Consider the following 23,911-nt stretch of genomic DNA (forward strand, 5'->3'; position numbering starts at 1 on the left):
CTAAGCAATCCTATGGGAAAGAGCTGGGGCGGACTTTTGCCATTCATTGGAGATCTGGGCACTGGCCTTAATGCCAAGCGTAATGTAGGTGTCCTGCATGTAGACCGCTTCTTTCTCCTGGAAGCTGGGGGATTGGATTTGGTCTGTGAGGACAAGTCTCTCATGGCTGCAGGAGGACATGCAATTTATTTTATGGATGGCTGCCTCAGTACCAAAGGTAGCCCGGTCTCTGAAAGCCTTCAGCGTAACCTTCAGGGCTTCCAGAGGTGCCCACAGGAGCTCGGGCCATTATAAATGTGTTCTCTTCTAGCTCCTGCCCACCTGCTTTGGCAATGCTGTCCCCTCAACCCCCAGTTGCTTGTGTTGCTTCCAGGCATCTAGAGACCTGACGCCCACCGCAGTGGCTGATTCCAGAAAGGCCATGGCTGTGTAACAGGAATGCTGTGATACAACTCCTTCCCCACCTCCTCCATCTCCTCCTCCTGAGAACGTGTGTGTGGGGGCGCTGCATCCGACACGGAGAGTTGGGTATAACAGGATCCTTGCTTTCATCAGGCAAGTGTGACTCAGTCTTACCCTCTAGCTCTACACATGCTTGCCGTCTGCACTCCCTCTGCCCCCGTTCTCTCCAGAACGGGCTCACATGCTTCCTTACCGTCCCTCCACCGACTAAACCTGTAGTGAGTGGGTTGATTGGTGCCCCGCAAAAGATATGTCCACATCCCAACCCCAGGAACCTATGAAAGTTAACTGATTTAGAAAAAAAGGTGTTTGCAGATGTAATTAAGAATCTTGAGATCGTCCTGGATTATTGGGCGATCCCTAAATCCAATGGTGAGTGTCCTGAGAGACACATAAGGAGAGATACAGACAGAATAGAGGGCCTTGTGAAGAAGGAGGCAGAGAATGGAGTGCTCCAGCCACAAACCAAGGAACATCTGGAGCCTCCAGGTGCTGGAGGAGGCAAAGAGTGATCCCCTAGAGCCCTTGGAAGGAGCCCAGCCCTGCTGGTACTATGGTTTTAGACATCTGGCCTCCAGAATTGTGAGGATAAATTCCTGTTGTTTCAAGCCACCAGCTGGTTGTCATTTGTCATGGTGGCCCCAGGGGACTAATACACCACCCTTGGACAAACCCAGTGTCCCATTCCGAGTTCCGCTCTTGAAACGGAACAGGACCCTATGGTCTATGCCCCCCATGTCCTCAGCTTGCCTTTCGTTCGTGGAAAAACTTTTGCCAAAGAATAAGTTTAATCAGAGAAGTGAGACAATGCAGAAACAAAGGAAAACTGTCAAAGGAGACCAAATAATAATAGTTCAGTCATTAAGCATAGTCAAGGACTTTTAGTGCCTTCTTAAGGGCTACAGATAATATTCTGAGCCATATCCTGTGAGCTGTCTTACAGATACTGAAACCCCCACCAGGTTGAAGAAGTTTGGCTGCGTTGGGTCTTCGTTGCTGCGCATGGGCTTTCTCTAGTTGTGGCTCGCGGGGGCTACTCTTCATTGTGGTGCTCAGGCTTCTCATTGCAGTGGCTTCTCTTGTTGCGGAGCACGGGCTCTAGGGTGCATGGCCTTCAGTAGTTGCGGTGCATGGGCTCAGTAGTTGTGGCACACGGGCTTAGTTGCTCTGCGGCATGTGGGATCTTCCCAGACCAGGGATTGAACCTGTGTCCCCTGCATTGGCAGGAGGATTCTTAACCACTGCACCACCAGGGAAGTCCATGGGTGGACTCCTTGACGGACCCTGAGGGTCCACTTTTGGCTGAAGGCTTTTCCACACCGTTCTTAAGCCTTCTTCACAGAATAAATACGCTGATGGACCGTGACATGGGGCCGATGCCTGAAGGCTTTTCTGCACTCGCCACACGTGCAAGGCTTTCCCCAGAGTGACTACTCAGAAGAACCAAGTGTTGGGAGCTTTTGTACCCATGGGGCTTCTCTCCGGTGTGAACTCTGCAGTGAACAGAGGTTAGTGTGATATACACGACAGCTCTTCCACACTTGTGGTGTGTACATGGCCCACCTGGGATGTGAACTCTGGTGTGTAATGAAGTGTGACCCGTCTCTGAAATCTCTCCTGTATTCTTTACGTTCTATACAGCTTCTCTCTAGTGTGGACTGTTTGACCAACAATAACAGTGGCCTCCTGGGGACTTCCCTGGCGGTCCAGTGGTTAAGACTTCGCCTTCCAATGCAGGCGGTGCAGGTTTGATCCCTGGTCGGGGAGCTAAGATTCCACATGCCTCACTGCCAAAAAAAACAACATAAAACAGAAGCAATATTGTAACACATTCGATAAAGACTTTAAAAATGGTCCACTCAAAAAAATCTTTAAAAAAACAAACAGACAGTAACAGTGGCCTCCTGAGAAAAGGCCTCTCTGCACTCCTTACAGATGTATTCCTTCCCATTCTGTATGCTCATTGATGGGAAGAAAGGGCCTCACATCTCAGAAAGTTCTTCCATGCTTGTGACGCCCATGGAGCTTTCTCTATCATGAAGCACTGATGAGCTTGAGCGGTGATTCTGATCCTTTCTTCACACCCTCGGCACTCAGACTTCTCCCCGCGTGGTGTAAGCTGGGGACTAGGGCTATGATTCTGCCACGTTGCTCACGCTGTTGGGCCTTCTCTCCACAGGGGACGGTCACAGCACTAGACTCGAAGAATTCCCCGTACTCGCTGCGAGTGTGGGGTTTCCCTCTGGCGTGAGCGCCCTTATGTATGAGAACATGTGTCTGTTTCTCAGCGCTTTCTCACACACTTTACATCTACGAGATTCTTTGCCAGTGGAAGTCCTCCGGGCTGCAGGAACAGGTGAGAGCAAACCTTTCTCCAGTGAGGATTCTCTGCCAGGCAGCAAGTTGTGACTTCCTGGTGGATCCCTACTGCACGCACTATACCTGCAGGATCCTTTCTTCTAAGACCTTTTGTGGTTTCTTGGGATCCACGAGATTCTACAAAATTAGATCTCTGGAGCCTAGCCTTTGGGAGTCCTCACAGTGCCTTCCCTCCATACTTCATGTCCTCAGAAAGGCCCTGCCTTATAGAGTTGATTCCTGGTTCTGCTCTCACCATCTGACAAATAACACATGACTTGATCTGCATCCTGAGCAAAAATTAACCTGAGGGGGGGAAAAAAAATTAACCTGAGAAGAACAGAATAATCAAGTGCAACAAAGAGAGAATGACAGCATCCAGCACTTATCTCCACAACCCTGAACAGTAAGGACCGGGAAGGGGACCAAAACAGAAACTTCCAAGAGCCAGCAGACAAAGAGTGTACTGGTGCTACGTGGAGAATAAAAGGGAGGGAACAGAAGACAGGACAAAACACTGGGGAAGAAACAGGGATGTAGGGCCCCAGCCGGAAAGGGGTGAGAAAACAAAGCAGCAGGTAAAGGGGAACGGCTGAGGGCCGAAGGTCTTTGGCGTCTTCACCACACACAGACTGACCAGGCGTTGGGCCACTGTCCCCTCTGTGCAGGCGGCTCACCCAGATGAGGGGAATGCACGGCGAGGTGTTAATGTGGGGGTGTCCATCAGATTCTCACGTAGTGGCTTAGGGACCAAGCGAAGACGAGGACTCATCTGAATCAGCACTCCACCTCGGATTCTTCAACATTATAAATGGCACAAGGGAAGGAGCTGTGTAACAAGGCGGGGGTGGGGGGGGCGCTAGTGGACTTCCCCCCATCACCTGTGAGTGAGTCTTCTGTCCTCATCTGCCTGCAGTTGTGGTACCCAGGATGCTTCCCTTGTTCCAGGAGGATGATCAGATTAGGTTGGAAAAATGAAATTCTGTTCATAGCACCAAAAACAGGAAAGGGGAGAGAATAGACCAAAACCAGCCTTAGCCCTTCTGTCAGTGGGAACCAGATATGGCTGGAGACACAACTGGAGAGCTTGCTGGGAAGCACAGACAGGCAGGACGACCATCTCAGGACAGAAGTAAAATTCCCACAGGCAGGGCCTTCAATACACAGGCAGATGACCCAGGTGCCAGGGAGGTGAGGGTAGACTCAGAGCACAGGAAAGCTGCCCATTTCCAATGAGGAAAACATGAGAACTGAATATTAAGGAGAAGCAGAAATAGCCAATTTTTCATCAAAAGGGACCATACAGTTTGCAAGGAGTCAGAAACTAAAACTAACTAAATGGAAACCTGACCACATCACTAACACATGGGTGGCAGCAATGACTTGGTTAGCAAGGAATGAACTGAGTCAGATCACATTCCCCAAATTCCCCATCACATCCTAATGGAGATTCCTCTCGGAGGGGTCAGCGCCTGTCCCCATGGGTGAAGGGTATGGTCACAGCCTCACTCATCCTCAAAGGTGATCCTGAAGCACGTGATTTCTACCTCATCAGGAGAATAATCCCTGAGGGGCACGGACAGATTCAGCAGGGTAAGGGGGAGGCTTTGAGTCTTGTGTTTATGTCTGACGAGCAAGAAGAGCTCTCCAACAAGAGGCTGGGGGTCAAGTCTAGGGAAACTCTGCAGCTGGGAAGGGCATGGTCATGTCTGTGTGGTCAGCAAATGTCTGAGCAAAGGAAGTGCAAGAGGAAAATTCTACTTTCCTCCTCTACTCTCAATACTTCTAGTCACCAAGTGCATGTGGGGGAGGGGGCGTGGGGGGGAGGATTGGGTGGAGTAGGGTGTTCCTACACCAAGCAGTTCTCACCCCACAATTTACTTCATTTCAGACACTCTCTACCTGGAGCGTCGGACCCCACAGGTCAAGGGCTCGGTCCCAGAAGACCGCCCCCACTTCTGACAACAATCTCAAGTCCAGGTTGTCTGTCATCTGGTTGTCTGACTGACCAGCTTTAAACCAGAGGTTCCCACGACCCCCTCTCAGGTTGGGTTAATTTGCTAGAGTGGTTCTCTCAGAACTCAGGAAAGTGTACTCACTCCGGCCAGTTTATGACAAAGGATATTAAAGGATACGAGTAAACAGCCAGATGAAGAGCGCTTCTGCCCTGTGTGGACCTAGGCTGTGCCACCCTCCTGGCACGTGGGCACATTCTTTTTTTTTATTTTTTTTTTATTTATTTATTTTTGGCTGCCTTGGGTCTTTGTTCCTCGGGCTTTCTCTAGTTGCGGCGAGCGGGGGCTACTCTTCGACGGGTTTCTCATTGCAGTGGCTTCTCTTGTTGCAGAACATGGGCTCTAGGTGCATGGGCTTCAATAGTTGTGGCACGCAGGCTCAGTAGTTGTGGCTCGCAGGCTCTAGAGTACAGGCTCAGTAGTTGTGGCACACGGGCTTAGTTGCTCCGCGGCACGTGGGGGTCTTCCCAGACCAGGGCGTGAACCTGTGTCCCCTGCATTGGCAGGCGGATTCTTAACCACTGTGCCACCAGGGAAGCCCTGGGTGCATTCTTGTTCACCAGCCCCAAAGAGCTCATCAAATCTCATTGTCCAAGGGTTTTTTAATAGACGCTAAAATCCAGCACCACCCCCTTCCCAGAGGTCGGAAGGTGGGACTGAAAGTTCCAGTCCTCCAATCACTTGGTCTTTCTGGTGTCCAGCCCCATCCTGAGGCCATCTAGGGCCCCACCCTAAGCCACCTCATTAGCATAAACTCCAGTGTGCTCAAAAGGGGCTCCTTACGGCTAACAAAAGACACTGCTATCATTCAGGGAATTCCAGGGGTTTTGGGAACTCTGTGCCAGGAAATGGGGACAAATACCAAATATATTTATTATACCACAGGAAGGAATGCAAACCTTGTTTGAGTGGCAAGGCAAGGTCTTGGGAAAGAAGCAAACGGAAGCAGGCTTACCAGACCCAAGTGCTAGGGCTGGAGTGGCCATGACCAGAGGGTGGATACTTTGGGGTCACAACTGGCAGAAGCTAGAGCAAAAGTTTGAATTTGGACCAAAAAAAAAAAAAAAAACAGGCAGTCCCCCTCCTTTGTGCCCTGACCAACTCCCATGACCAGGGAGGGACCACACACACAAGGCAGGAATATTTACAAAGGGAGGAGTGTGCACAGCCCTGCAGTTCTGAACCTGCATCCAAATCCACTTCAGAAACCAGACTCTAAGGGTAATAATGCATCGCACCTCTCTCAAGTGGGAGAGTAAGCCATCTAGGCTTCACTTTAAGAATTTTAAAATCTACCCATACGTACCCTAACCTTTTTTTTTTTTTTTTGGCTGCACTGGGTCTTAGTTGCGGCACACGGGATCTTTAGTTGAGACATGTGGGAATCTAGTTGCCTGACCAGGGATTGCCTCCCTGCATTGAGAGCGTGGCATCTTAACCACTGGACCACCAGGGTAGTCCACCCTAACCATCTTAACTTGGGCTGCTAAACAAGTAAACAAAAGTATCATAAATGATAAATCTCCATTGGCCAAAAAGATACGGCATATTTATTGTACATAGTGAAATACCACGCACTGTAAAGTAGATCTATATAGAAAGACTTGGAGATGTCTTCATGATGCAGGAAGTTGCTGTAAGTGGAACAAAGTTCAGCTTGATCCTTTTTAAAACATATATTCATACATAAAATCTGGACAAATCTATTCTAAACTCTTGAAGGAAAGAATTGAGAGACGTATTCGCTTTCCACATTTTTTTAACATAAAGAACCTGTATTACTTTCATAATCAAAAAAAGTTTTCTTTCAAAAATTTTTATTATGGTAAAATATAAACATAAAGTGTATTCATTTTTTAAACAATAGCAGAGATTGATTTGTCACTCATGTTACATGAGGGCTGTAATTAGCTATGGCTTTGCTCCAACGCATCCAGGCCAAAAGAACAATCCCAAACAAGACTTTCTCATGGTTGAACCCAACCAGCAATCACTCTTTTTAAAAAGGTTGTGGCAAAATGTGTGTAACATAAAATATATCACTTTAATAATTTTTAAGTGTACAGTTCCATGGCGTTAGGTACATGCAGTCTGCTAGGGAACCATCACCACCATCTATCTCTTGTAGAACTTGCTTCATCTTCCCAAACTGAAACTCCATACTCATTAAACTTAACTCCTCATCCCTCTTTCCTCCTAGGCTCTGGCAACCACCATTCTACTTTCTGTCTCTAAGAACTTGATTCCTCTAGGTACCTCATATAAGTGGAATCAAACAGGATTTGTCCTTTTGTGATTGTCTTATTTCATGAGCATAATGTCCTCAGAGTTCATCCATGTTGTAGCATGTGGCAGACTTTCCTTCATTTTAAGCCCAAGTAACATTCCATTGTGTGTGTATATATAGAGAGAGTATATATATATATATATACTCACAGTGTATATATATATATATATATACACACACACCCACAATGTGATATCTATATATCTATATCTATATATCACAATATACATATATCGATATATACCACACTGTTTATACAGTCATCCACTGAATATCTGGGTTGCTTCCACCTTTTGGCCATTGTGAATAATGCTGCTATGAATATGGGTGTGTAAATATCTACTGAAGTTTTCAGTTCTTTTGGGTATATACCAAGAAGTGGAATTGCTGGATCATATGGTAGTTCTATCTTTAATTTTTTAGAGGAACTGCCATAACATTTTTCATAGCAGCTGCACCAGCAATGCACAAGGTTCCAATTTCTCCATAGCCTCACCAACACTTGTTATTTTCTGTTTTTTTCATAACTAGCCATCCTAATGGATGTTAAGCGGTATCTCATTGTGGTTTTGATTTGCATTCCCCTAATGATTAGTGATGTTGAGCTTCTTTTCATGTGCTTATTAGTTATTTGCGTAACTTCTTTTAGAGAAATGTCTATTCAAGTCCTTTGCCCATTTTTTAATGGAGTTTTTTACTGTTGTTGAATTGTAGGAGTACTTTATATGTTCTGGATATCTTTCAATTTTTAAAAACTTTCTTAGAGGGCTTCCCTGGTGGCACAGTGGTTGAGAGTCCGCCTGCCAATGCAGGGGACACGAGTTCGTGCCCCGGTCCGGGAAGATCTCACATGCCGCGGAGCGGCTGGTCCTGTGAGCCATGGCCGCTGAGCCTGCGCGTCCGGAGCCTGTGCTCCGCAGCGGGAGAGGCCACAACAGTGAGAGGCCCGCGTACCGCAAAAAAAAAAAAAAAAAAAAACAACTTTCTTAGAAAGTTTTTTGCCTGGAAAAATTTTAAGATTCACGAAAGTAGAAAGAGTAAACTGCAGCCATAAACATTCTGCCATTCTTGTTTCACCTGCTAGATCTTGATGACCCAGAATATCTCAAAAATATTTCATACAGTTGGATCAGGATCTTGGAATTTTTTTTTTTTTTTTTTTTTTTTTTGCGGTACGCAGGCCTCTCACTGTTGTGGCCTCTTCCGTTGTGGAGCACAGGCTCCGGATGCGCAGGCTCAGGGGCCATGGCTCACGGGCCCAGCCGCTCCGCGGCACGTGGGATCTTCCTGGACCGGGTCACGAACCCATGTCCCCTGCATCGGCAGGCGGACTCTCAACCACTGCACCACCAGGGAAGCCCACATCTGAAGATTTTTTAGCTCTTTATTTTGACATAGTGATAGATCTACAGGATATTAGATCTTTGTATCTGGAGTTAAAACAGCACACAGGCTGAATGCAAAAGGTGAGTACTTTATAAGCAAAGGCATGCAGGAGAGCTGGTGTCTCTGAGCTCATCCCAGCCCTTCCCAAAAACCACTTATTTCACAAACCAGAATGGGAAACTATAGGAGAGAGAATTTGTAGCCAGGAAGAATGACAAGGTCCATCACTTCATAATATTACAGTTATTCTGGTTTCACAGAAAACATCCTTGGGAAAATATTTCTATACAGGGTAGGCTGTGGAAATCACACTTTTACCAAAAATGAACTGTAACTATTAATGGGACAGATTTTTTAAAAAGTTTCCAATGTGATCAGAGTCACCTACTAACACCATTCTCTTCTTTCCTACTAACAGAGACACATTGTATTCAGGGTGACAAAGTGCTCAGCTAAAAAGACCATGTCTCCCAGCCTTTTCTGCACCAGAGCTGGTTCCAGGATACAGTTCTGGCCAATGAAATGGAAACAGGAGTCACTGGACAGAGCTTGCAGAAAGCTCTGTAAAGCCTTTGAAGTGTGATACTTTGTTAGAAATGCAGAATCCTAGGGTAAATGCCAGCTCTTCACCTGAAAACGATCTACTTATGTGGCAGGAAGAAAAACCCATGTACTGGTCAGTATAGGTGTGGATAAGGAGACCCTGACATGTGTGGTCTTTGATGTAACTTGGAAGACTGCAGTGCAGACATTCTTATCCAAACAGGTTTTAACAGGCTACCACCTAGCTTGCGGACCCCACTTATTAAGATCAAAGCCCCTTTTTTGAATTCTGTGATATAGTTTGATTTTCCACATACTTTCTTAGAGGGAAAAGATGTGTGACCAACTTGCAGAAATAGTCTTGTTGGCTTGCCAGATATATTTCTTGTTGTAAATCTGCATGCTGGTTAACTATAACAGCTTGGAAGTTACATAAATGTCCAACAATAGGGAATCAGTTAAGAACAAAATTCATTATAGAACATATGTAGAAGACGATGCAGGCATTAAAAAACATGACGTAAAAGAGCAGATACTGCCATGGGAAAATGTTCACAATTGAGGACATTTTAAAAATCAGGTTATAAAACAGATGTACTAAATGATTCCAGCTATGTTTAAAAATATATATACTCAGGGGAAAAAAAAACTGGCAGAACCTTACTAAACATGGGATTATGTCTCAGGGTGCAATTGGAGATGATTTGTGTTATTTTGTAATTTTGTAAATTTACGTCTCTATTTTTCTGTATTTTCCACATTTTCTGTCATGAACAATAATTGCTACTATAATTGGAAAATGAGAAGCAATGAGTTTTTAAAAAATTATCACTCAGATTACCTTAGGCAAGTTAATCAACCTCTCTGTACCAGTTTCTTCACCTATAAAATAGGGATAAAAGCACCTCCCCCTTAAGGTTACCAAGACAGGTAAAGCCTCAGAACAGGCCCAGGCAGGTGGGAGTTGCTCAGTGAAGGTCAGCTATTAGCATGGAAATGAAAATAGCATAGTTTTGCAAACACGGGTGTGAGCCTAAGGGGCCAGGTTTATCTCACCTGTGGTGACCCCACTTGCCAAGCCAGGCTGAGAGGCCAGCACGCTTTTCCCTCCTGTTCCAATGTGAACAACAGGTAACAAAGACAGAAAAGGAAACTTAGAGCTGAGTTCACAAACTCACAAGTCTTGTGAGTTTTGAACTGGCAAAACTGGCACCAGGTAGGAAAGGTAAACATGAGAGAAGCAGCTGGAATCGGACAAAAGGGTTAGGGGCTATGGCTCCCTGGAGAGGGGGGACTCCCCAGAAGTACTTCAATTCAACTTATTTATTTAATTTTTAAATTCAGATATAATTGATTTACAATGTTGTGTTATAATTCAACTTATTTTAAAACCCTGCACTGGCCTAATAGCCCACACCTACCCTGGAGCTGCCCTAATTTGTGCATTATTCACAAAAAAGAACAATTTAAAGTGGTCTGAACTTTACAGGTTTTTGCACAGGACACGCCAGTCAATGCTCCAGTTTCTTCAGGGTGTTTACAACTGGGTTTCAAATATTTTTCAGCCTTTGAGTGAGCTGTTGTTAAAGCAGACAGCAAATGAACAGTTTTCATCCTCACATAACATCAGTGGCCACAGCAACAACAGAAACCAATTGCATGACCAACCTGTGGGGAAAAAGGATTCCTGGGTTGCACAGTTCAGGGGACCAGGAAGCTAGTTAGTCTGACTGGTTCCAGTCAGAAAGAATGACTGGGGAGGGAATTTAGAGTAGGAACTGATACTGGAGAAATGTGATCTGTCCTAGAATTCTACGGACTGTATGATTTATTTTTGCAATGGGAATACTTCTTACTTCAGACAGTGAAAGAGAATGCTATTAATAATCGCACCAGGCCATTGAGTCTTAACTGGAATTGCCTCAAGCAAATTGGGACATACGGCCACCTACTAAAATGGAAGTTGTCCCTAAGGTCTAGGGTAAATTCCAGCTCTCACCTGAAAATTATCTATTTATGTGGCAGGAAGAAATCTCTTCAAACTGAGGCAGGAGGTAAATGGGCCCCAGGCTGAACAGCTGGAGTCTGACCCTATGGACAGATACTCCAAGATGAAGAGGAGGAGGGGCTAAGCCCTGCCCAGGGCTGGGCACATATTTCTCATTCTCAAGGTCAAGGAGACCTTCCTGACTACACATGCACAGAAAGGCTCCTTGAAGGTCAAAAAGGGAGGGGGCGCCACCGCATAGTAGGTGATGTCAAGCTACCCATAGGCCTCTTCACTGGAATCCACCTTGGCTAAGAGGCGTGTGCGCACACATGGGAGGACCCTTAGATAAATCAAATACGGACTCAGAACCAGGCAAAGCAAGATGAATGGCCAAAGGAAATCCGGAAGAAATGCCCCATATAAGTGATTCAAACTACTACGAGGGCGTGACTCTCTGAGCCCACCTGTGTGTCGATCCACACGTACTCTTTTTCCTCCGAATAAACACTTCACTTGTTTCACTACTTTCCGTCTTTGTGGGAATTCATTTCTGCAAAGCCGAAGGGCCAGAGCCTTGTCACTGGTCACTAGTTTAGTGAGTAGGATTCAGCGCTCTCACTGCCGTGGCCTGACTTCAGTCTCTGGCTGGGAACTGAAATCCTGCTTCAAGCCGCTGCAGGCTGAGGCCACCTGAGATCAAAATGACTGTGTCCTAAGCAAATAATTCAGAAGACCTATTTCAAGGGCTGACTACACAAGAGTTTGGGGTCTTCCTCTCTGGACATCCTGGACGAAACAAAAGGCAGCAGAGATGAGCTGATCTCTGACTCTTAGCCCCCTGGTCCCTCCTGAGATTCCTGATAACATACCAGCCTGGGAAGGGGAGGAGGATCTGAGCAGAAGCTATACATGGACTCAGCAGGGTCAGGGGCCATCCCACCAGCCACCCTCTGCTCCCCTTTCCTCACTAGACACCAGGGGTTATGGGTCAGCCACTGGCTCAAAAGCCACTGGTGCATCAGTGACAGAAGAGGTTATGATTGCAGGCCTAAAGACGTGAATGGCTGGGATCAGCTGAGACTTAAATTTGATGTGTGTTCTACTTAACAAGAATCCTCCAGATGTGACAGATGGAAAATGGCATTCCATTACATCCCCATGTTCTGTTCGATAATTATCTTATTCAGCCCTTTTCCTTTTTTAAAAAAATAAATTTATTTATTTATTATTTTTGGCTGCGTTGGGTCTTTGTTGCTGCGCATGGACTTTCTCTAGCGAAGACCGGGGGCTACTCTTCCTTGTGGTGCGTGGGCTTCTCATCGCGGTGGCTTCTCTTGTTGCAGAGCATGGGCTCCAGGTGCATGGGCTTCAGTAGTTGTGGTGCACGGGCTTAGTTGCTCCGCGGCATGTGGGATCTTCCAGGACCAGGGCTCGAACCCGTGTCCCCTGAATTGGCAGGCGGATTCTTAACTACTGCACCACCAGGAAGTCCTAAGACTATTGTTAAGGAGTCTTTCAAGACTCCTGGACTTCAGAGATTGTTACTACATCTTGGGAAAGTGACCTTTAACTTTTAAAGTCTCTAATTCTGATTGGTTACTTAATAATTTGTAGTCCTAGTAGCACTATTTAAATATATTAGCAACCTCTTCTACTCATAAGACCATGGAGGCAAAAATGAATAAAAACAATGACTTTATTGGATTTACTTTTTAAACAGAAGTCTAATCAGTTTAACGTTTAGGTTAACCTTATCAGCAATAAAGCTCCAACTGTTTAAATGTCTGGTGGTTGAAGTCATCCTTTCGCCTTTAGGAAACCTGTGGAGAGGCAGGACCAAGCTGTCTCGATCGTCGGGGGCGCATCAGTCCTGCACTAAGGCCAGGGCCCGATTCCTCAGCAACCAGGAGAGCCTAGAACAGGTGTGGGCTCTTGGTCCTCCAAGCAGCCAGGGAAGGTCTTCATCTTCAAAGGACAAAAGAGCCATTCCTGTTGAGAGAACTTCCCAGTCCTCTTCCCATTCCCCTGGATGAGAATTACCTATGGCTTCACCAAGAGGACACAGGTGAGGAGGAGGGTTGGAGGTCTCAGCACCATCACCCAGACACCTTTTCTCAGTCCAATGTCAGAACAGGGGCCACTGGATTCAGAGTGGTGCTTATTTGAACATGAAGGTTCTGAGAATTTGGGGGTTCTAGATCCAAGTCCCGTTCTCTACTCTGCTTCCATTTCCAAAGGAAGATGAAGATGCAAATTCTAAGTAGAGCACATGGGACTTCCCTGGTGGCGCAGTGGTTAAGAATCCGCCTGCCAATGCAGGGGACACAGGTTCAAGCCCTGGTCTGGGAAGATCCCATATGCTGCGGAGCAACTAAGCCTGTGTGCCACAACTACTGAGCCTGCGCTCTAGAGCCCACGAGCCACAACTACTGAGCCCACGTGCCACAACTACTGCAGCCCGCGTGCCTGGAGCCTGTGCTCCAGAGCAAAGAGAAGCCACCGCAATGAGAACCCCGTGCACCACAACAAAGAGTAGCCCCCACTCGTTGCAACTAGAGGAAGCCCATGCACAGCAAGGAAGACCCAACGCAGCCAAAAAATAAATTTATTAAAAAAAAAATAGAGCACATAAAAACTGTAAATGCTACACTCTGCTCATTTAGAAATCCTAAGTCCATTGGGCCCTGATGAAGGTGGAAAGATAACCATCTTGAGCCTTCCTTCACAGGAACCTTGAACCAGAACGAGACCAGAGAGAAAAAGGCTGGATAATCACTGGCCAATAGTAAAATCAACCAGGAAGAGCCTATATTCTTAACAATGGAACTCACAAGCCTTTGGAATTACTTATGAGTAATTATCAGTACAAATTGAAGGCAGGGCAGGTCGGTGGCGCCAAGGCCTTCCTGCACTCACCCATCTGACTCTGGTTCTTTGTCCAGCCCAGATACACAGGTCTCCCCTTTTTCCAAATGGCTTAGCACCTCAGGTTTATAAACTGCAAATCCTATTTATGGGCAAGGAAAAGGGTCAGCATTTCAAGAAATCAGGGTATTAGGGCAACTCTGCTGGGGGCCCCAGTTAAGCTGTCCTCCTCTTTGTCCCCGCCCCTTGGCTCCTTCCCTCAGGCTCTAGATACTCATTTCCTTCCTTCTTTCCTTTCTCCCCAGGACTAGCTGAAGATTTCCCAGGTTTCTGCTTTCTTGCAGTCCACTCTCACCTAAAAAAGCTTCTAAGATAAAGGTTTTCTGCTGGTCACTACGGAAATACAGACAATGGGCAGGTAAAGCCTCACAATGGGCAGGTAAAGCCTCGTCTATACGGTTGACCCTTGAACACGGGGTTAGGGATGCCAATCCTCTGAGTTACCAAAAATCCACCTATAACTTTACAGTGGGGCTGCCATACCCACGGTTCCGCATCTGTGTATTCAACCAACTAAGGATAGAGTAGTACTGCAGGACATATTTAGGGAAAGAATCGGTTTGTAAGTGGACCTGTTCAAACCCATGTTTTTCAAGGGTCCACTGTATTTCCGGTTTTCCTTTTTAGATACTATCCTGGGAATCTCTTTTCACCCCACTTTCATATCAAGGACAGAGTTCAACTCTATCCATTCTTTACTTTTTCCAACACTTGGGGTAGGGGACCCCTTTTCTTTTTTTTCTTTTTGGCTGTGTTGGGTCTTTGTTGCTATGCGCGGGCTTTCTCTAGTTGCGGTGAGCGGGGACTACTCATCGTTGTGGTGCGCAGGTTTCTCATTGCAGTGGCTTCTCTTGTTGCCGAGCAGGGGCTCTAGGCACGCGGGCTTCAGTAGTTGTGGCTCACGGGCTCTAGAGTGCAGGCTCAGTAGTTGTGGCACACAGGCTTAGTTGCTCCGTGGCATGTGGGATCTTCCTGGACCAGGGCTCGAACCTGTGTCCCCTGCATTGGCAGGCAGATTCTTAACCACTGTGCCACCAGGGAAGCCCAGGGACTCCTTTTCTACAAAGTATGAGGGGCTGGCAAAGGAGTCCTCCACCTTAATGTCCCCCCAGTTTAATCTAATTAAATCATTCTGTTACATGATTACAGTGACAAAAGGAGCTAAGGACTCATTTCTTTTTTCTTTTTTTTTTGGCTGCACCATGTGGCATGCAGGATCTTAGTTTCTTAGTTTCCGGACCAGGGATCCCTTGCCTCCTGCAGTGGAAGCACTGAGTCCTAACCAGTGGACCGCCAGGGAATTCCCAAGGCTCATTTCTTATATTTGGGGAAGTCGGAGAAATACGCTGTCTCTGGGGTCAGAATATTCTGAGGACTGGAAAGCAGTGTGGTCCTGGTGAGCACATCTTTTTTGTGTGTCTGGGATGACATGAAAGACAATAGCAGTGAGCAGCCACCCTAGAAACCTACCAGTTGGTCCCAGGCCTGGGATGCTGCTTATAGAGAACTCCAGGTATGAGAAAGGCAGTAACTGAGAATGCTGAAAAACTGCCCACTTTTAACAGATAAGAATAGGGCAACATGAGTCTACGAGTAGAAATATCTTTCCTCAGGGCCCAGGAGCACCTCTAGGCTCTCTCTCTGTCCATGGGAGGGGTGGGGGGTGGGGGTGGGGGGATCAGGAACTGCACGGCTCCACCCAGCAGCACACCCACCAGAAGAGTGCCATACCAATGAGGGACACAGGCAAATTCCAAGCCTTTTGCCTGACATAAAAATAAATAATGCAGGGACTTCCCTGGTGGTCCAGTGGTTAAGACTTCGCCTTCCAATGCAGAACCCTCAGGGTTCGATCCCTGGTTGGGGAGCTAAGATCCCACATGCCTCGTGGCCAAAAAATCAAAACATAAAAAAAGCAATATTGTAACAAATTCAATAAAGATGTTAAAAATGGTCCACATCAAAAATAAATAATGCAAAGAAAAAATAAAGAAATACTGACTAAAAAAACAAATACTAAAAAACCCATAAACAAAACCAAAAATAAATACAAACAAAGAAATTAGAAACTTGACCTCAGGGGACTTCCCTGGCGATCCTGGGGTTAGGACTCAGCGCTTACAGAGTTTAGGCACAGGTTCGATCCCTGGTCGGGAAACTAAGATCCCGCAAGTTACGTACATATGAGGCCAAAAAAAAAAAAGAAACTTGAACTCACAGGTCTACTTGGACAAATTCGGGAAGCTCTCCAGTCCCCGAAACGTTTCACAACACACGAGACGGGGAGTGCAGAGGAAGACCCAGTTAGAAACAAAGTGCAGTTAAGCCTTCCAGTCAGACCGACTGTCGGTCGCGGGAAAGCCCTTACTCAGTGCGATAACGGTTCCATAATTCTTTAGCATTCCGTCCGCGTAGAGAGCCTTCCGAGGAGGGTCCAGGCGCTTCCACTCTTCGTATCTAAAGCCCACGTCCACATCCTCCAAGGTCACCGGCTCTTGGAACTGAAGGTTTGTCCACTATGGCCCGGGTTCATCCTATCACCTGCTTCGCCAAGAGACGTGGGGGATGGACGGGCCTGAGAAAAGGCGGTCGGGGGGCACCGAGGGGGGCAGAGCCCCGACGACCCCAAGCACGGGGCGATGCACGGCCGGCGTCGACCCCCGCCAGGGGCTTAGGACCCGCACCCACTGTCACCTCGGGCGCTGGCGGCATGGCAAGTTGAGGTCACGGGGAGCACAGGTGGATAGAGTGCAGCTAGTATGCCCTCCACAGCACAATTTCGACCGAACCCCTTCTAGCGGCAAAACGACGAGCCACTAGCGGACCTGGAGTCTGAAGGAGCCACAGACCCCGCCCCCAGCCGACTTCCGGTCCTCTCTAGGCTGTGCGGAGGACCCTGCGTCTCTGTGGGCGGCTCCCTGGGACGCCTGGGTACCCCGGGACAGGGCTTTTACCGTAAACATGAGACCCAGGATTAGGATGCGCGGCGACGCTGCTTCGAGGCTTAGCCTAATCACTTTTCAGATTTTATGTGAGTCATCTTTCAAGATACTTTTACCCACTGTATTTCCCATTGGACATCTAAAAATTAATAATAAATAGGAAAAAAAAGCAATGGTACTCCTAATATACGGAAATAACGAGTTAACATTTTAGTGAATTTTACTCTGATGATTTTCTACACATAGGTTGATATTTTTGTGTTTTTGTCATCTCCAGTTTTTCCACTTAATTCTTTAACGGAAGCACTCCCCTCCCCACCTCCGTACTGTGGTGCGCATTGTAATAGTCCATTAACTGGATTATCATCCTTTATTTACTCATTCGATGTCAAATCACCTGGATTGTGCCTGGGAATACCGGCCTTCCTTAGAATGGAGGCGCGGAGTTGTGTCTTTGCCTATCCTCTGGGAAGTGCTGAAGCCCGTCCTTGTGTTTTCTCTCCAAACAGCTCTTGAGGATGGTGCTGGTTCATTACACAGCCCCACTCTAATCAAAGGAGGACCTTCATATGATCTCGCTTTCCAGAGGAGTTTAACTTTTTAGAGCAATTTGTTAGTTTTTGGCCTATGGACCCTTCAAGTTTTGAATTTGAGTGGTGTTGGCTGCTAGAAAGCTTATAGCAAATCTTTCCGGTCAAGGATATATGACTTTAGCATGTGTATTTTTTTGTATTGCTAACCCTACTCTTGGCCCCCTCCCACTTCGCTATCATTGTTTTCCATCCCTTTGCCTTATATTTCTTGTTTGTTTTAAACGTATTTTATCTTGTTCTTTGGTTTAGGCCTCTGTAAACCATCTTAAATCCTTTTTTGAAACAAGGTGGTGTATAAAATTACAAATAAAATTGCTCAACAATTTCCCTACTGTTGAAATAAACTGTCCTAATATTTAGCTCTTTGAAATTTTGTCACAGATGAGCATTTTTGACCATAAAGTGCTTTTTTTATTTAGATTTTTTTTAAAGCCAAAGTCCTAGAAAATACTGGATCAAGAGAAAGGATATTCAATGAGTATTTCTTGAGGCTTGTGGATGCTGTGGAATACAGAGATGATGGGGCTGGGAGGGACAGCCAACATTGAGAGTTTACTCCATGCCAGGTACTTGCTAAACCCTTCACGTGAGTCTACTCTCAAAATTCTTTTTTTTTTTTTAAATTAAAAAAATGTATTGTTGGCTGCGTTGGGTCTTCGTTGATGCGCATGGGCTTTTTTTTTTCTTTCTTGTTGCGGCGAGCGGGGGGCTACTCTTCTTTGCCGTGCGGGGGCTTCTCATTGCGGTGGCTTCTCTTGTTGCGGAGCACAGGCTCTAGGCCGCGGGCTTCAGTAGTGGCACACGGGCTCAGTAGTTGTGGCGCGCGGGCTTAGTTGTTCCGCGGCACATAGGATCTTCCCAGACCAGAGATCGAACCCGTGTCCCCTGCATTAGCCGGCGGATTCCTAACCACTTCACCACCAGGGAAGGCCCCGTGCATTCTTATAAAAGTTAAATAACCATAAAAAACAGGGCCCAGTGAAAGAGTTCCCAGTAACGAGGGCTGTCAGAGATCGGGGAAGGACAACACTGTGAGATGAAGGTAGTCGGCTGCCAAGGAGGCATGTATCCTAGGGACACATCTGAGAGGAGAAAGGACTATTTGCAGTTGTTTATGTTTAATTTTCAATTAATTAAAATTTTAAATTTACAAACAAATTTTCTTAAGTTTAACTTACTTAACTTTAATGTTCTGTTTAGAAATCTTGTATTTTTTGTATAAAAATAAGAGCAATAACTTGTTCCTTGATTAATGTTCAGTTAGCCCATGGGTTTGACATATTAGATTTGCTTGAACATTACTCATGCCATTTACAAAGTTAGTTAATTAAATTCTCTTAAATATTTAAACTACATTTACAAATTTAATATACTTGCTTTTTTTCAAGCACTTCAAATGCCTCATAGACAGATTTACAAGTCAAACAAGAAAAAAATCTTAAGCATGTAAATAACTCTCCTAAACCTAATAATTCAAGCTTCTAAATGTGGCATATCAAGTTGTCTTCAAGATATCCATACCATTTACAAATGTAATCAAATTATCTTATACTTTTCAAGCTTCAAATCACAAGTCTAGAATAAATTACACAATTCAATTTGAAATTACAAGATTAGGGTGGAGGGGGAGGGATAGACTGCGAGTTTGGGATTGACATGTACACATTGCTATATTTAAAATAGATAATTATGGGCTTCCCTGGTGGCGCAGTGGTTGAGAGTCCGCCTGCCGATGCAGGGGACATGGGTTCGTGCCCCGGTCCGGGAAGATCCCACATGCCGCGGAGCGGCTGGGCCCATGAGCCATGGCCGCTGGGCCTGCGCGTCCGGAGCCTGTGCTCCGCAACAGGAGAGGCCACAACAGTGAGAGCCCCGCGTACTGCAAAAAATAAATAAATAAAAAATAAAATAAAATAAATAACTAATAAGGACCTACTGTATAGCACAGGGAACTCTGCTCAATATTCTGTTATAACTTAAATGGAAAAAGAATTTGAAAAAGAATAGATACATGTATATGTATAATTGAATCACTTGGTTGTACACCTGAAACTAACACAATATTGTTAATCAACTATATTCCAATATAAAATAAAATTAAAAAAAAAAGATGGGGCTTCTCTGGTGGCACAGTGGTTAAGAATCTGGCTGTCAATGCAGGGGACACGGGTTCGAGCCCTGGTCTGGGAAGATCCCACATGCTGCGGAGCAGCTAAGCCTGTGAGTCACAACTACTGAGCCCGCGCACCACAGCTACTGAAGACTGTGCACCTAGAACCAGTGCTCCACAACAAGAGAAGCCACTTCAATGAGAAGCCCACACCGCAGCAAAGAGTAGCCCCTGCTCGCCACAAATAGAGAAAGCCCACGCACAACAACGAATATCCAATGCAGCCAAAAAAAAAAAAAAAAAAAAGACAGCCAGGACATGGAAGCAACCTAAGTGTCCATCAACAGATGAATGGATAAAGAAGACATGGCACGTATATGCAATGGAATATTACTCAGCCATAAAAAGAAACGAAATTGAGCTATTTGTAGTGAGGTGGATAGACCTAGAGTCTGTCATACGGAGTGAAGTAAGTCAGAAAGAGAAAAACAAATACCGTATGCTAACACATATATACGGAATCTAAGAAAAAAGAAATGCTCATGAAGAACCTAGGGGCAAGACAGGAATAAAGACGCAGACCTACTAGAGAATGGACTTGAGTATATGGGGAGGGGGAAGGGTAAGCTGGGACAAAGTGAGAGAGTGGCATGGACATATATACACTACCAAATGTAAAATAGATAGCTAGTGGGAAACAGCCACATAACACAGGGAAATCAGCTCGGTGCTTTGTGACCACCTACAGGGGTAGGATAGGGAGGGTGGGAGGCAGACGCAAGAGGGAGGGGATATGGGGATATATGTATACATATAGCTGATTCACTGTGTTATACAACAGAAACTAACACAACATTGTAAAGCAATTATACTCCAATAAAGAGGTTAAAAAAAAAAGTCAGGGACTTCCCTGGTGGTACAGTGGTTAAGACTCGGCACTCTCAATGCAGGGGGTGCGGGTTCGATCCCTGGTCAGGGAACTAGATCCCACATGCCACAACTAAAAGATCCTGCATGCCGCAACTAAAACCCAGCGCAGTCAAATAAATAAATAAATATTAAAAAAAAAAAAGTCAGGATTTTGACAAGCAAAAAAAAAAAAAAAAAGAAATCACAAGATTAATTTGTCAGATTCTCTAATATGTCAAATTCTCTTAAAAATTATAGACACATTAAAAAACAGACACACCGGGCTTCCCTGGTGGCGCAGTGGTTCAGAGTCCGCCTGCCGATGCAGGGGACACGGGTTTGTCCCCGTTCTGGGAAGGTCCCACATGCGGCGGAGCGGCTGGGCCCGTGAGCCAATGGCCGCTGAGCCTGTGCGTCCGGAGCCTGTGCTCCGCAACGGGAGAGGCCACAACAGTGAGAGGCCCGCGTACCGAAAAAAACAAAAACAAAAACAAAAACACACAGAGACTATCTCAACCTTCCAAAATCTTTTCCCTAACCATTGCATAAATGAAGTAACATTATGGGTTGTTTTTATTTAGTCATTTCTATTTTTCTTCCCAAGGTGATAGAATAAAATACTTTCTGTTCATATTTTTCTTGCCACAATTCTACAACCATCTTCCTGATTTACCCCTACAACTAGAGAAAGGTCAGATAATTACCTTCTAACTGTAAACTTAGATTTAAAGAAAACTAATACAGTATATTTACTACTTTATATTATTTATCTATGCAAGGAAAAAATGAATACTTTAGAGTGAATGATGCAACTATTACTTGATACTATCATGTTCTCCTTCTTTAGTATACTTTTTTCTTTTACCTATACTTTTTTTGCTTCGTCCATAAAATGGACATAATAATTTCTATCTTAGCTGTACTGCCAAATTTAGATGTCTGTCATAAGCATAATACCTCAACACATATTCATTTCTTCCTTTCTCCTTTCCTCGTGTCACAACCTTTCCCCAAAACTCAGATAAATGTTGAGAAGTTCCAGGGTCTCTTGTTTTTCCAAATGCAAGGCAGGGGTGCGTGTGCATATTTGGGAAGCAGTTTTGTAAAAGGGAAGAAAAACGTCTTTCTCCAGGGAGACACACCTCTCCTTACTGTGATCCCTCCACTGTCCACAGTTGGGTTGTGTTTTTAAAAAAATAATTAATTTTTTGGCTGTGTTGGGTCTTCGTTGCTGTGCGTGGGCTTTCTCTAGTTGCGGTGAGCAGGGGCTACTCTTCATTGCGGTGCGCAGGCTTCTCATTGTCGTGGCTTCTCTTGTTGCAGAACACGGGCTCTAGGCGCACAGGCTTCAGTAGTTGTGGCGCGTGGGCTCAGTAGTTGTGGCTTGCGGGCTCTAGAGCTCAGGCTCAGTAGTTATGGCGCACAGGCTTAGTTGCTCTGCAACATATGGGATCTTCCCGTGTCCCTTGCATTGGCAGGCAGATTCCAAACCACTGAGCCACCAGGGAAGCCCCACAGTTGGGTTTTGAGATGATTGACTGCTTTTTTTTTTTTTAATTTTTAAAACAGATTTATTTATTTATTTATTTTGGCTCTGCACGTCTTCATTATGGCACGTGTAGCACATGGATCTTCATTGCGGCATGCCTGTGGGATCTACTTCCCTGACTAGGGATCGAACCCAGGCCCTCTGCCTTGGAAGCGCTGAGTCTTACACAGTGGACCACCAGGGAAGTCCCTTGGCTGCTTTTTCTTTTTTTAGCCAAATTTTTTTAATATATGTATTTTTAAAGTTTTCATTTATTTTTTGGCTACATTGGGTCTTTATTGCTGCGTGCAGGCTTTCTCTAGTTGCCGCAAGCGGGGTGTTCTCTTCCTTGCAGTGTGCAGCTTCTTGTTGCGGTGGCTTCTCTTGTTGCGGCACACGGTTTCAGTAGGTGTGGCGTGTGGGCTCAGTAGTTGCGGTGCTTGGGCTCTAGGGCACGCGGGCTTCAGTAGTTGTGGCGCATGGGCTTAGTTGCTCCTCAACATGTGGGATCTTCCTGGACCAGGGATCGAACATGTGTCCCCTGCATTGGCAGGCAGATTCCTAACCACTGTGCCACCAGGGAAGTCTGACTGCTTTTAAAAATAGAAATAGTGTGTATACTTGTGTTTTTGGATTAGAGGATTTTTAAGATTCTAAGAAAAACATTTTAAGAAGAAAATATACTTATTTGATTGGTATTTAAATCAAATCGGTTTAGGGCAATCTAGTTTCTCAAAGAAAAGAAAAATTAGCCAATCAATCAGTCAATAATTTGTGATAAGATTGATTGCATTCGTGATCCCAATTTTTGACCTCTATCTGTATCCACATTCTTTGCCCTGTGACTTTATAATACCTCTCAAAACAGACGTAGAGGGGACTTCCCTGGCCGTCCAGTGGTTAAGACTCTGTGCTGCCACTGCAGGAGGCACGGGTTCCATCCCTGATTGGGGAACTAAGATCCCACATGCCACCCAGTGCAGTCCAAAAAAAAAAAAAAAGGATGTAGAGCCCATTTCCCTACCCCTTACATCTGACTTAGCCAGGTACTTGGTGTCGGCAAATAGGATGTTAGCAGGCTGTAGGCCTGCAGAAGATTAAACAAGTGCTTTCGTGTTGGCATTTCCTCTCTTACTTTTCTGCAGTTGCTTCAAGAACGTGCTCAGTCTTGCTTGAGGACATGTCTTGTTTGCTGGGGGGATGTGAGAAAGACACATGGAAGAGAGTCCAGTTGTCTAGAAGTCATACTAGACCAGCCAGTCACCGGCTAGACCCATTGACTAACTGAAGATTCATTAGTGAGCTCAATCTAAATCAACAAAACTGCTCAGTTGACCATTGGTTGTGAGAAATTATCTACAATTATCGTTTTATTTATTTATTTATTTATTGGTTGCATCGGGTCTTTAGTTGCGGCACGTGGGCTCCTCAGTTGTGGCATGTGAACTCTTAGTTGCAGCATGCAGGTGGGATCTAGTTCCTTGACAAGGTATCAAACCCGGGCCCTCTGCATTGGGAGCGCAGAGTCTTAACCACTGCGCCACCAGGGAAGCCCCTACAATTATTGTTTTAAATCACTAAGGTCGAGTTGTTACGCAGTAATGAAACCACACAACTCATCTCAGGACTTAACAAAGCTCAGGTTCTTTATGCCTTGGCACTGAAAGAATTCGGTGAGGGACAAAGTGATAGGTAAGAAGTGGATTTATTAGTATAGGACACTTGAGAAGGATATAAGCAGGTGAGTCAGAGGGGTCTGCCCTGAAAACTAAGTGGACTACATTTTTGCAGTCAAAGGACAAGTGGGGAGAGAGAGAAGCCCACCTTCCTTCTCTTTCTTTGTAAAGATGTTGTAGGAAAATG

General features: G+C 45.5%; 1 protein-coding gene across 3 annotated transcripts in view; it reads left to right on the forward strand.

The window, feature by feature from the left end:
* ZBTB9 (zinc finger and BTB domain containing 9) overlaps positions 1–23,911 on the forward strand; it is a 68,723-nt gene that overhangs the window by 30,840 nt on the left and 13,972 nt on the right. The window contains exons 3-5 of one of the 3 annotated variants that reach the window (XM_060162593.1): positions 12,857–13,106; positions 14,212–14,324; positions 17,921–17,988. The exons of 1 other annotated variant lie outside the window; for it this stretch is intronic. The gene's annotated coding sequence lies outside the window, so the exon portion shown is untranslated. Of the gene's footprint in view, positions 1–12,856; positions 13,107–14,211; positions 14,325–17,920; positions 17,989–23,911 lie in introns of those variants that run through there. One more of the 3 variants, XM_060162594.1, reaches the window with a different exon arrangement.

The sequence above is a fragment of the Lagenorhynchus albirostris genome, chromosome 10, assembly GCF_949774975.1.
Source record: "Lagenorhynchus albirostris chromosome 10, mLagAlb1.1, whole genome shotgun sequence".
Taxonomy (NCBI): domain Eukaryota; kingdom Metazoa; phylum Chordata; class Mammalia; order Artiodactyla; family Delphinidae; genus Lagenorhynchus; species Lagenorhynchus albirostris.